The sequence below is a fragment of the Anas platyrhynchos genome, chromosome 5, assembly GCF_047663525.1.
Source record: "Anas platyrhynchos isolate ZD024472 breed Pekin duck chromosome 5, IASCAAS_PekinDuck_T2T, whole genome shotgun sequence".
In the NCBI taxonomy this organism is placed as follows: Eukaryota; Metazoa; Chordata; class Aves; order Anseriformes; family Anatidae; genus Anas; species Anas platyrhynchos.
In genome coordinates, this window is record NC_092591.1 from 63,694,729 (window position 1) to 63,709,783 (window position 15,055).

At 36.2% G+C, this 15,055-nt stretch overlaps 1 protein-coding gene across 36 annotated transcripts in view; it reads right to left on the bottom strand.

The window, feature by feature from the left end:
- Positions 1-15,055, bottom strand: part of IRAG1 (inositol 1,4,5-triphosphate receptor associated 1) — a 102,496-nt gene that overhangs the window by 56,288 nt on the left and 31,153 nt on the right. For 17 of the 36 annotated variants that reach the window (XM_072039394.1, XM_038180124.2, XM_072039395.1 and 14 more), the window contains exon 1: positions 9,637-9,724. The exons of 4 other annotated variants lie outside the window; for them this stretch is intronic. The gene's annotated coding sequence lies outside the window, so the exon portion shown is untranslated. Of the gene's footprint in view, positions 1-682; positions 810-5,462; positions 5,626-9,636; positions 10,235-15,055 lie in introns of those variants that run through there. 15 more of the 36 variants (XM_013095182.5, XM_021269097.4, XM_013095179.5 and 12 more) reach the window with 9 other exon arrangements.

Consider the following 15,055-nt stretch of genomic DNA (forward strand, 5'->3'; position numbering starts at 1 on the left):
TAAAGTATACTACAATTAAAGTCAAAACATTCTCTAATTATCTAATACCCTTTCTGGTCTTGTGCTTTTCTGAAGTAAATCTCACCCAAAACTTATACTTTTCAGTTATCAAGAATGCACAGTCCCATAGAGAGTTTAATGAGCTAACTTCCATTCCTGAACATCCAACAATGAATTCCCACTGAGTTCAGCGCTCCTACGTTTGGTGGTTACAGACAAAAACATAGCTTTTGATTGCTAGTTAAGCAATTCAACAATGATTTTCTGTTTGTTTGTTTTCTAGTTCATTAACTTCAGTGTCTGATCTGGACTAAAAAGTATTCACATTGTCACAGACAGTAAGCTACCATCTGTCTCAATAAAAGTGTTTATACACAGGAACTGTTGTTATACAGATATTTCCTTAGTGTTCCATATCTTCTAATGTATACTATTTATTTTGATGAGCAATTTAATTAAATTGATTTATTGAGCAGCACTCACTTAAAAAAACTAGTGAATGCTCACATACATGTTAATCAATCAAAAATGGCTGTGAAATATTTTTAAAAGTTAGCAGAATAACAAGCAGCTGACCTACGTATCTCTTATATGCACAAGACTCCAATCAACCTCCCTGAATGAGACCCCAAATGAGAATGTTTCAAGTTACAAATAATACAACCAGAAAGCCAGGTATTACCTATAAGTGAATTTCAAGGTCAGGAACTGTCATGGTCAACATAGTGCCCTAGAGAAGGTGCACAGGTGAAGAAACGACAGTGAAAATTCAACAGAGTACCTGTTGGAATGCTGTAGGCCAGAGCTTCCTGTTTTAAGCAGAAAAAGAAACAAATTTAATATTATCTAGACAAAAAGGTTTTGTTCGTTTCTAAGCAAAACAAATAACTCCTCCCAAACAGATAAAGCAAAGGAAGAAAACAGGCTGCTAATGTAGGTTAATTTCTTTGAAAAAATCATGGAATAACTTATCAATTACTAACAGAAAGTATCTCAACTGTTTACTTAAGAACAAATGAGAACTTGTTCTGACATTTTTAAATGAGTTTATTTCAACAGAAGGGGCCTTGGAATTCCTAAAGAGAGATGAAGAAAGCCAGAGGGGGAAGGTGATATTTTATTTATTTATTTTTGAGCAGGATCAACATCTCCCTTCAATTTTGTAAGCATCTGTTTGATGCCAAGACTTTCCCAATGTTATTTTAAACCCATGAAAGCAGAAGCAAAGAGAATGAAGTACATGTGACCTGACCTATTAAACAAATTTGCATACTGAGCAATCCTCAGACTATAAAGGAAAAGAGGCTGCATCTTATAAAGGAAAAGCTAAAGCTATGACAGGGGATAGCAATCAAAAGTTATGTTTATATCCGTAACTATCAAACATAGAACTGAACTCAGTGGGAATTTATCACTGGAGGCTCAGGAATGGAAGTTAGCTCATAAAAAGATACCTAAGGGAGCAGGTGCGAGTGAGCAGTGTCTGTGATGTGGAACTCAGAGTCTCTGCAGCCTTGGAGCTTGCGCACTGACCTTCAATATGCATGAACATTTAGGGGCATCATTAGTGGAAAACCACTTCAGATGCATGGAAATTTTTCAGGGAACAGATTCTTGACCATCAGCTGCCCTCTTCAAATCGCCAGAAAGAGGATCAGGGCTGCTCTCTCTGGATAATACTTTATTGTCCCTGGCTGAGCTTCAAAACATCTGTTACATAAGGAAAGACTGATTAAAACAGGGGCCTCTTCCTGGACAACTGACATTTATTTGCCATGGGAAGAACCTGTCCACTAACAACATTCCCATGAGTCTGACTGAAGAACAGACCAAGTAGAGTCTACAGCCTGTTCCCAATGACTACAGAAACCTAAGCCCTTTCCCCTTTAGGTACTGCGGCATTGCTGGAAAAATCTGCAAAAAGGACAAGGGTCTGCTCCACAGTCTAACAGTGCTCTGCACTGCTTTGGAAAGAAGACAGACATAAAGACTGCCACCAACTATTAGAACTCAGTGTGAAATCACAGAAGAGTTATCAGCATGTAGTTTTCATGATCTGTGCTTCACAAAAATTTATGAAAGCCTTCCAAACTGAAGTTCAGATATCAGCACACAAACAGACCGCTTGTAACCTACGTCTCTCCACATTAGGAAAATAGGAAAAGAGCTTTTTCTCAAGTAGCTGAACTGAAATACTCAAAGAATAAAATCATTAAAATAACAAAACCTGTATCTTCTCTCACCCACCAAAATTAATTCCACTTGTCTCCTAGTCTCCTGCCAGTCTGAAGGGGCAAAAGACCCTTGCTGTGCCTTGTTTTGAGCTTCACGCATGCCAGGTTTGCAAACAGCCGGTCAAACAGAATCAGCGATCATTTCAGCTTTTTCCCTTCAGCAGCATGAAGCTGGGTCTCTCCTCTTGCCACACCAGATCTTTTCACTAAATCTATTGGAACTTAATACTTTTGAGATCCTCTCTGGCCAAACTCAACATATTAGATGAGTTCAAAGGCTAGTGGGAGGAAAAAGAGGGAGGACAGGGAGGAAGGGGGAAGGATAGCTGGCTGACAACCAGAAAAACAGCATAATCTTTATTCCACAGAAAACAAAGCCAAAAATAGATTTGGGAAAGAATACATGCATAGCTAACAATTAAAGAAGGCTAGTGGCCGATACCTAACAAGAAATGCATCTCTAGCCCACAGGCACAAGGTTTTTTTTTTTTACTTTTTTTTTTTTTTCTCTTGCAAATAAGCTTATGTAGCCAGATTGGTGTCTGTTCAAGCCCATCTATTCCTGCAGTAACTTGAAGCTGGTGAGCAGTTTCAACCAAAGCTGACCCAGGGAATGGCAGGTATCATGATGCTTGTTTCTCCATGGCAGATGCAAATTCAGGAATAGAGCATCCAGAACAGACTACACAGTAGAGCTTTGGAATACAACATAAATTTATGTTATTACAATTGGGGTGAGAATGCTATAGGTACTTAGGTATAGGTAATGTCTTATTTCAGGTACTTGACAGTTCATTAAATTTAAAAGCTACAGTTTCACACATCTCCTCCTCTTCTGCTCCCCCTGCCCCCTCCCTTTCAAGTCAGGTTGTTCGTATAACCACATATTGTCAACTGTAAAATTTACATTAGTGTAAATGAAGCATAGAAATACCACAAATATATCAGTGGTGGAAATATTTATTAGAGTCCTCTCAAATGGACTTCAAAGCTTACATTAAGGAAAACACCTGAAATAGTTACGTGACTGTTGTGAATTAGCCTCATCACATTCAAACTGAAGTGCACAAACATTATTACAGAGTTTGAGTCAACCTCAACTGGACCTTGAAGTTTCTCCAAGCAATGAGGAACAGAGAACAGAATAGTGTTGCTTTCAAACACTGTCCCAGTTTTTTTTGAAGTCTTCCTCAGTAGAATAGAACAAAACGTAGATGACTGAAATAACAATGCAATCCCACAATCCCATCCTGAGCTTAGAGGTACCAATTTTCTGTTTTTATAAAGGAAATTGAATTTCCTGCTTTCTTCAAAAAGCAAGTGAATGTTCAAGGCATCAAGCCCCAAAGAGATAAAGATTCTATCAGCTTTTTTTTTTTTTTTTTGAGAGCAGGATTCCCATAGCTGCTTCAGGATCAAGGGCACTTTAGACTGACAACTGTACTATCAGAGACAAAACGTATACTGCCTGCTGCACACTGTATGCTGATTTTCACAGTCGTTACGAAGGGACAGGAAGAATTCAGACAAAAACATTTTCAGCAACTTGTGTTTCACTGAAATGGGAAATTGCTCAAAACATCGAGCTCTGTCACACAAGCAATCAAGAGGCAATTGAATCGAGTAGGGTTACAACTGTCCCTTTTGACACAGCCACACTGGGGTTTGTACACTTAGACCACATTTTGCACATAGATGACAGCACAGGGCACCTGGAACAACATGGCAACTTTCTCCTCTAATATGAGGGTCTTTGTCATCCTCTCAGTCCAACAATCTCCCTGTCCCAGAAAGGGTTGGTAATAAACTGTGGCAATTCGTACATCATTTTTGAGAATTTTATTGCTATAGCAACTGAGTGTAGGCATTTAAACATAGCAACAGTCTTTTTATAGCACTTTCTTAGATGTCAAAGTGGCATGTTGTTTTATTTTCTAAGCAGATGCTCAGAAGATAAGTATACAAGACGATTGTACAGTATCCACTTCAAGAAAGGGGAAAAAACCTAACTTCATGCGTTACTTTAACCTTTAAATCAGAGATAAGCATAAGGCACATTGTGAGTTCAATAGATTTTGTCCTGAGAAAGTGTATCACTGTAACTATCATCTAAAATCAAGGTTAGATGAAAATGTTATGTCAATTTGTGCCCTTTTTTTATATATAAAGATGAAAAAGAAACTTCCCAGATGCTACTCTGAAGGGAAGAACATTTCATAAAAGTCTGATCTTTACCTGCTAAGTAATGGGGGGGGGGAAGGAAAAAAAAAGTCTTCATATTAGGTGGCAGCAGATTCTGAGGAGGGATCAAAACATATTGAGACAGACTTGTAGTTCATGTACACAGGCAAAGCTCTGAACATTCTAAACTCAGAAGGAGTGATTTACAAAAAGTGAGTCTGATCTGCCATGTGGTTTAAGTAGTACTATTCATCATTTCCATAATAAAGCCTACGTTACCCTGGTATAGTGCTGGGGAGGGGAGAGGGCTTCAGCACTTTAGAATTTTTACAAGTGATTAGTGAAAAAGGACTCTTGTGTTAATTTAAAGTAATTTCCAAACACCTTCCTAGACATGGAAATACCAAGCTGCAACTGTACAGATATCCCGAAGAATCTTTAGTTACTATTCACCTTTCTGTTATGGTTATATGTCAACTTTGTATAGAGTGGGATGGATGATGTTTGCAATTTTACCAACAAAAACATTTTAAATCTGTTAAACAGGAAATGTCAAAGAACAAAAATCAACAGGAAATGTGAAAAACTTCTTAGAAGGGTACAAAATTGTTAATACTCCAGTGAGTCTATTCCTTTAGGACACAATATATGCATTTTGGAACAGACAGTTTAATACTGTGCTTTATGCAAGAGAGACTTCTAACAGACCCCAGAAGCTCAGCACGTAGAAAAAAATGAGTTTTACATGCTGAGACTTGAGAATGCATCCCACAGATTCTTCCTCTGACCTTCAAACATTTTTTCAATTAATTCAGTGAGTAAACAGAGCAGTTTTAAAGTCTTCTAAATTTGCTTTAAAGTACCAAAATTCTTGGGAATTTAGATATATCTACTTGTTTTTCTACAGTCTGCTCCACTAACTACTGTACTTACTAAAAACAGCTTTTAGAGCAATCCTGATAATTATACCTGTCAAAGAACAGGAATGATAAATTTAACTGCAACAACCCTTGGGGAAGTTAAGATGATAGGCACAACTATACTTACATAGGGCACTAACAATATTTAGATTTGCCAGTCTGAGATGCTGTACAGGGCATTGACTTGACTTTGCACCTCCTCCTGGGACAAGCTCCACCCTCCACTGCAACTAGGCCACTAATTATATTGAGCCATTTTCATGAGCCCCGAAGTCAGCCACATTCATTCACTATGGAGAAAGAAAAATACAGGAAATTCAGTGATTGTAATTGGGAAGCATGTGTGTATTTTTATACATTATTAAAATATTTCCCTTCCTCTCCACAAGCTGTCCTTTGCCTTACAGTTACAATTCGTGTTTGATTTGTGTTCAGCAGCTAGGCCACAGTTCAGCACAACTTTGGAAGTTTTAACAGGAATTTTTAATCTATGTATCTTACTTAATATTTTACTATATGTGCACATGCGCACACACACACCTTCACTGATTTTAAAAGCAAAAGTTCAAAGCCATATTCCCTATGTACAGCTTCAGCATTATCAAACGCTTTGCATAATTAAACAAACATTAACAATTTTACTCTGAAGGGAAGGCCCTAGCCCAAAGCAATTGCCATATGACCCACCACCACAGAGTTTGCACCATAAATCCATTTCCAGGATGCAGAGCCTTACAACTGGTACAGGAATCTGTGCAACTCTTTCATAACTCACTTTTACCCCTACTATTTGTTATATTAACTTTCCAGTTGCTTTGCTGTCTGCAGACATTGCAAGAACTAACACAGACCCCAGTATATAGCGGCTCTGGACGATCATCATGACAAATATATTTGCATACAAATCAGGGGAGAAGACAGTGATTCTAAAGTATTAATTCGTGCAAAGACAGGACACAACCAAATATGCGTCAACAGTAGCTAAGAAAATTTCATGTTTACATACGCACTTGACATATGTTACCTGTCAAGTTTGCATGTTTCCATTCCCTCTTCTTTTTCAGTTTCACTGCTTCAAACAAAGTGTTAGAATATATATATATATATTTATATATATATATAAACACTTTTTTTTTCCACAAGCCTTACTTGTCCAAGCCCATAAGTGATCATACATACATTATTGCAGGTCCCTGTTGACTTGTGATAGCTAATGACTTTTTTTTTTTTAATATTTAAAGGCTTGTAGAAGTTGTAGCAAATAGTAAGGCATTCTTGACTTCAGCTATTATTTTTTTGTTTTGTTTTGTTTTTTAAATCTTTCACATACTTATCATATTTGGTATTACCTATTTAAAATGAATTTCTGAAATGATTTTCCAGATCATAAAATCAATATAAAAAAAAAAAGAAAAATTAAAAAGCCTGTCACATCCACCTACTGAGAAGGACTAAACCTAGGGATGATGTTACAGCCTAAGATCTCCAACAAAAGCTGAGGCTACTAGCCCACTTGCTCTAAATATAAAAATCCTTCCCTTATTTTCAGAATTCTTGGGCTCCACTTTCCAGGGAGAGACTCAGTTGTTATTTTAAAGTCATTTCACAACAGTTACAGTTTTAGTTCTCCTTCACAAACCACTATACATGCCCATAAGCAATAATTCATGTCTTGAGTCACTCGTGTAAAAGCTTACAAAGATCCATCACCAACTCTTACATTTCCTTTCTGACAGCACAAGCGAGATCCAAAACATCTATTTGACACACTTTTCAAAGGAAGTACAAGAGCAGAACACATCAACCAATTTCTTCTGTTTAGTTTACAGGAAGACAAAGTCAGGCTGGGAGAAAGATCTTTCTCTGCCCACGTGTCCCAGATTTTTAAAATGGCCCACAAAAAAGGGCAAGTATTTTCTTAACCCTTCCACTCACAAGCCACTTGATGCTTTCTTTGCCTGGACTTGTACAATTCTGTAGGAATAGTGACTACATGAGACAGAACTCCATGACGTATAAGGAACGTACAAGCATGATTTGTGACATGAAAAGCTTTCACAGCTGTCTCTTTTCAGTACCAATTCCTTATATCTCACCTGCAATACTCTACCTTATTCAGCATTTGGAAAAAGGATTTCTCACCAAACTAACACTAGAAGCTGTCATGGAGCAGATTGGAACCATGTTTACTATCAGCTTCTTCCATCCTCCTTTTGATTAATTTTTATTTTTATTTTTTTTAACTTTTGTCCTAGATACATAGGACTATAGTTAGGGTTTATACCACTGTTAAAGCCAACTTAAACATATAAAAAATAGAAAGCAAGGAAGTATGCAAGTTTTTTGTCAACAACCACCTTAAAATGGCAGCTTAATCCAGAGGGCTGCAAAGCAAATGGCTTTAAATTAAATACACTGATAACCCTAGGTCCCTTAGCAGCACACTGATGTGAATGCAGGTTTCATTATGCACAAATAAGCAACCTGTACTTTTCGTATCAAATTACATATCATCATGTCATCTCAACAGAAGACAGATTTGCTCATGGGTGCTACATAATACATTTTAAATTATCAAAGAAGGATTGCACACTCTGAGAAGAACAACAGTTAGTGAAATACCATGTTTTAGAAATATACAGATCGTGCTTGGATGACTTAAATACATTAGTTATTCTAGTCCAACTAGAATAAAACCAAAACTTTGTTTTCAACAAAGTTGAAAATGACTATTTATTAAGACTTAAATGCCTTCTAAACACCATCGAAACTGAGTATACTCACACAAGTTAAACAGGTGTATAAAATATCACCAGTTAAGTAATGCACGCAAGACCAGCAAGTCAGGATAAAGGCATTAGTAGGCTTGAAAACTACAAGAATATTTAAAAAACAAAAACAAAAACAAAAAACCTTAGGACTCCCAGTATTCAGCATTTAATATATCAGACTTTCTTAATTTCCACTGTTAATTCTAATTGCCTAACAGATTTCTATGGGATTTGTCATTAGATTATAGAGCTCCAGGCTTCGTATAATTGTTGATTTAGGGTATAATTATGATATAAAACATGAAGATTAGCCAGGAGATCAAAAGTAGTACATGGTTTACCACAGAGAGACCAGAGAAAAACTAATTATGAGCTTTGCAACATTATAAACAAGACGCATTCATCACATTCTCTTGAAGGTGGATTAAGTGAACTTCCCTTAGACACAGCCCCTTGCCATATCAAGTATAAACGCAGTAGCAGTTAGTACTTTCAGAAAACATTGTCTATGCTCAGAACTCCTAATTATCCCAGTCTTTGCATTGCATAAACTAATTTTACTGCTTAATCACTCCACAAGGAGGAAAATTTTCTGATAATTGCAGAGGATTTTTCACCAGATGGGACCGTGCTATATGTGATCTGAAAATTTGTTGCTAATAAGTTGGTAACAGAAACCTGTCTTCAATTTCAGCTAGCATTTCCTTGTAACGTCCTCATTCTTACATGTTATTTACATGCTGCTGTCTGAAGAAAGCCACATCCCAACATCCATATTAGATGAAAAACAAAAGTTCGAATTTGCCAAGAAAACACAAAATGCTTCTCTGCAGAATAGCTACCAAACAGCACAGACAAAGCTGAAGACTGAAATACTGGAAATTGTAAACATTATGATTTTTCATATTAAAGCAAGCATACTTTAATATTAAAAGGTTGTTTTTTGTTCTCCCGCCCTCTCCCCCTCATACAGCATTCTAATTATACAACTTAAAGGTATTAATTTACCTCTAATAGGATTAAAACCAAACATAGACTGAATAAAGGAATGGCTCCGGAAACGTCTTTTTAAAAGACAGGTTCCAGACACAAGTAGGTAATCCATCAAAATGAACAACTTCGGCACTGTTAAAAGCAAGCATGTGGGAAGAAAAGCCATACAATTAAAGAAAAAAGAAATCTGTTCAGTGTCTGTTTCCCTGTAACATGCACTCCTGCTAGCTAATACTCTCCAATGATTAGCCCCATACAGGTAACAGCATCTGTCTACCAAATTGCCTTGAATTACTGCCTACCTACCTTGATTAATCAAACCTAGGTATAATTAACACAGCTTTTTCTTTTTCATTCTTGTATATTCCCAAACAGTACGTAAGAAGAGCTACATTTTGTTAACCTCACCCACTTTTTAAGCAGCTAAAACTTGAAAAAGGGGTAGAATTTGACATGGGGATGGAGACTGGGGTGGGGGTTGGGGGAAGAAGATAGGTAAAACGAACTACTTGATATCATAACAAGAAGGTACTGTACCTTTAAGGAAGAAATACGATTCTGTTCTGTTCCACGGCTGAAAGAGAGCTTATTCTCGGTTATAGAGATTACTTACCTAAAACTTCAGTTATTCCTCTTTTTCCCCTCAGGCCAGCCTCTCTTTCACTCTTGGGAGCTTTTACCATTTAAGGTCAATGTTACATCTGGCTCAAGTAAGTAAAGCTGAAGCAATTTTTAACTCAGAGATCCAACAGGCTGTCTAACATTAGAATGAGAGTTTAAATTTAAAGTAACTCTTCGGAAAGCCTCTTTCTTGCCTCGGGAACTTACAGAATAAAAGGCTTTCCTATTCTGGCATAAGTACTCCAAGTACAATGTGATGTAGACATCCCATTAGCATTCTTCAAGTTCGCTGCATATAAGGCTCTACTCACTCCTTTCTGAAGAAAGTGGGCAAGTATTCCTACTTGGAACAGATTAAATACAATTTACATCACTGTATCTTAATCCTCAGATTTTTGAGGGGATTTTTTTTTCCCTGAAACTCTTACTACTATCTTTCAGTTTTTCTCCCCTCTCTAGTCAGAAAGAGTCTAAATTAGAGAGCAAATACAAGGCATGTGAACTTTTAAAGAACATTGGCTTCAGTCCAGTCATGGGCTCTGCTCTCCACTCACAGAAAATGAATAATTCCCACTGAAGTTCACAGAAGTTGTTTGTATCCCATGAGAGAACCTAGAGAATCTAGCTGCAAATGGGGCACAAAGAGGGGAACAAAGTGTTTACTACAGTATATTCACATACCTACAGGAAAGTGACATGCAAGTTGACGCAGATCTTACTGCAGCCCTGGAGTTTTGTTTTTTTTTTCCCCAAATTATTTGTTTTTAAGTTCTTAAATCTAAGCAAGCCAAATCCTGTCCAAAAGAACTTCTGCAGCTCAAGTAGGGACACGAGAGCTGTTAGTGGGAAATGTAAAAAAAAAAAAAAAAATTGTACATGAATACATATGAAGTGACTAGATAGCAAGTTAAAGAGAGGCTGCTTTAGAGCAAACAATGCTACTAAGTTATTAGCCGTTATCAAAAAGAAGTTATCAAAACCAATAAGGCAGAAACAGATCAGACAAAATAAACTAGGGATTTTATAATATGACTTAAAGCACGCTCCATATAACAATGATGGATGGAAACATGAGAATACTTGTATAAGAAAGGGGTGAAAACGAACTGACTGCAGTATATTGTAGTCCCTTTAAGGAGAAAATAAAAGGCTGGGAACCTCATTTGTGTTATATCAGGATTGAGCTTGCATTAGTAGGTCTAATATTCTACACTTAAGACGTTCTCTGTTCCTAAAAATCAACACTGGAAAAGAGTTCTGAGAAACTTATAACAGTGTCATTTAAACTTGAATCAAGATGATGAGAATACATACATGTTTCAAAAATGAGGTTTTGATGTCCTTTGTACCACTTACTGGCCCACCAATAGACATTTTAACACATCTCTCATTTTTTTGGATCACTACTTTAATAACCACAAAGTTGAGTTTCCAAATATTCTCTTGCCCAGTACAGTTAGCCTTCTACCTAACTCTTTGAAACAACACACATCTCTCATCTAGTCATTTGCAACTACAGAAGTCTCTTGCTAGCACCTGTCATTCATCATTTTTCAGTTTAATTTTCTGTTTCTAGGTTGCATGCAACAAGTGTTCCATTTGCCTGCACAGAAGTTGCATACTTCTTTAATCTGCATGCATCCTTTTCATTGCAAGAATTGCTTTGAACCCAGCTTGGGCAAGAACAAGTTGCTTACTGCCTATTCACACTATTCTCCCCTAGGAAAGGAAACTGATTACATTGCTTGTTCATTTGTCTAGCATCCTATAACACCATTGGCCAAATTTAAGCAAGTTTTTTTTTTGATAAACAGAGGTGTCAATATTTTCAGGTTCCTAGAATCATCATTAAGTAAGCAGCTTATAAAGAAAGTTTAAGCTAATGCCCTTGTTATGGGAGAAACTTAGACCAAATGAGTCTCAATTCTTTTGTTTGGCCCATCTATCGCACCACACAAACATGACCTCTGCTGTTCAGACACAGAAGGACCCCAGAAGGATAGGCAAAAGGAAAATGATGCTTCCAATGATGCTCCTGAAACAGCTTGTATATTCTTGTATTTAACAGCATGCTCAATTTGCAAGTGCTTTGCCCATGGATTTGTTAAACACATCTGAAGGGTCTTTGACCAAAAGAAAGTGAAACTTTCTAGCTAACATCCAAGTTTTTGAATGAGGGAAACATAGCAGCGAAAAACTCGATTACTTTAACTAGATAAAGATGTATAAAGGACATACAACAATACATCCCAAAACATTTTATATATTTTTAAATTATTTTTATATAAAACCTGGTGATATCACCTTCTTGTAAAAACATTGATATAAATGGCTGGCCACATAAAGTAGTGGCAAACTGTTTTGCCTTCACACATACCTTTCTCACAGAACTCACATATTTACATTGCTATTATTATGATAACTTATCCCCCAGGAACAGCACCAAATTTTCTTTTATAAGTATTCTGAACTACTTGAGAGTCTCACGATGTAGCTATCTGGAGAATAAATAAGGCTTGGCAATAGAATACATGTGCCAGTTAACTTCCCATTTCCTTGATTTCCACATCAAGAAGCAATGGGGTATGCTTCAATACAAAGGTTCATGAGCTGGGCTTCCTAGATTTAAGGCTTTTTACTTGTGCCTTTGAAGAGATGACCACAAGCACGAACACCACAGTCATGTTGAAATAATTCAGAGGGGATCTTTCTTTCTGGGGCACAGCCATTTTTTAAGTGCAACCTATTTTGTTTGGGCAACAGCAAATAAGTCATCTTGCAAAACTATTTTTCTTTAGTTTTGGATTTATTTAGGCAGTCAGGACATGAAAATTAACTCCAAAGCTTGTGTTTTCATTTGAGCTTTTGATGGCTTCAGAATAAAACTGGAAATTATTCTCTATCATTTGTATAGAGAAATGCCTAGAAGATAGCTATATGAAAGTTCCCATACTATCTTGAAGAACTGACACCTCAGGACTCTAAAAGAGATTGCATTAAAATACTGCTCATTATCTTTTCTGCACATACATAAGCTTCATGGGACAAAAAAAAGGATCCATGTTATATCTGACAACACAAGTGGCAAGATATGGCAGTACACTGTTTGGTTTTTGATTAAAATATAAAAATTGTTAATCAGACAAGCTAAAAATTTGCAGTAGAGGTGATATTTGCACTTACAAATAGAGTTCTATGACTTGTTTTTTTTTTTTATATTTCATTGTAAAAAACAATCCAGCCTTTTTTAAAATCAGTTTTAAGACTTTTGCCCTATCACATATAGAATGCATTTGTGACAATTTCAAGTCAGTGTCACAAATGCCAGTAAGCACTGAGTTTTCCTTATTGAACCAATCACATAAGCTCTTGTCATCATGTTATTTCTCCTCAACTGGAAAAACTAGTTAACTGAGCCTCAAGTTTATGCCCAGATTTCTTATGTGCCTTCCTTTTCCTCACACTTTTTTTTTTTTTTTTAATTTAAATATTCATCTTGCTTCAAATTCATGTTTTCTCTGGGTTTTCTGGCTTATATGCTGCTACCGCTATAATGCATAGAAAAGTGAAATCATCACACATGCTGGCATCCATTATGTATGTATGCAGCTAACACTGAGTTGCTATCTTATCTGGCAGATTGATCCATACAAAATATAAAAATGAAGAAGTTAAGGTCTGGTAAGGTCTGACCAGGTCTGGTAAATAAATCTATTAGAAAAAAATATACAAGGCAAAACAAGCAGTAAACCTTCCACATCTGGAGCTCAACTCTTTCTGAATACTAAATCCCAATTGGAATCTAGAATACTTGAACTAAGACGTATGCTGGATCCCCAGGATTGTATTGGTCAATACTGTCAGTCAGCTGAGTAAATATACTAGATTATTTGTTCAAAATATAACAAAACTTTATGATCCTTTTAACAATGTTTGTGCAGCAACTTCTCTAGATGTCTTCTTTTTTTTTGCTTCCCATTTTCCATATCACAAATGCTTCACATGAATTAGAAATATAGGGTTAAAAGAACATGCGATGTCAGAAGAAAAACAACAAAAAGGAACACAGTAAGGAGATACATGCTGTAGCCCTGTCATTTTACAGAAAACATTTATACTGACACCAATGTAAATAAAGTTTGCTTTGAGGTCATACAGATAGTTCTGTGAACTAGTCCATGTTATGTGGAAAGATGTTTCAGAAATAAGTGCTCAAGCACTTCAAAAATCCTACCAATTAAGCCATAAAGAGTATTTATTTATAAAACTAGCATTTTTTTCTTAGTCTCAAAATAGTCAGCTAATCATCTCTACATGAGACAGAGTCCAAGAAACAAAATGTCAATCTGTTTACTAGTACCCCTTGCTAGGTAATCAATAAAATAATCCAAACTGTCAAACAGTTTAATTAGCCAAGTCTTTCTGGACAAATGTTACACAAAGTATTTACAGAAACCACTGGATATTATTTATTTATTTATTTATTTACCATATTCAAGTATTTTTCCCCCTTTTTTCTTCTTTTTAAAAGTTGTAAAAGTGAAGTTCCTATAATAGCAGGAGTCCAAGAGAGGAGAAAAAAAGATAAATCAGGATAAAGTTTTACAATGATTTTTCTGGAGATTGTTACAGAAACGCTGAAGAGGTTAATCTTCACTCCAAGCTTGTTAATATTAAGCTTCATTTTACCTTGCCTGCAAGAAGTTTGGCAGAAGGAAAATATTAGAAGGGAGAAAATTCCACAGGAAGACAGGCTTCTCTTTCCACACAGATGTGTGTACACACAATAGCATACTGCTGACCTCTAAAGTACACATGAACGAGACTAATACTAGATGCTAATCTAGGCCAAAATAGTAGAGTTATACTACAGTATGAATACTGAATTCAGGAAGAGGTTTGGACTTCATATCATATTTTAATTCAAGTAAAAGGAAATTAAAATTTTGCAAGAAGATCCTTTAATCCATAGAAAGAAAAGCATGACTTTGCTTTTGCTTAGGAAAAGAATGCAAGACAGACATACTTAGACTTTGAACTGACATTCCTTAGCTTAATTAATCCTAAATAATAATTCTTAATCACACGTGAAACTTAATATCAGCATATATCCTACACATATAGATCCAGCATGTTTACCAATGCAATTAATGGCCCCAGGATTTAAGACTACTTGAAAAGTACATTTACCACATAGTGAAAAAAATAAACATAATTAGGAAGTAATATTGGAAGCTTTTATCAGGAACACAGTACATTCCTATAGCAGAAAGCAAAACAACAACTAAAACCCTGCCAGAGGAGGGTTTCTCTTACCAGAGGCCAATTTTGGTTA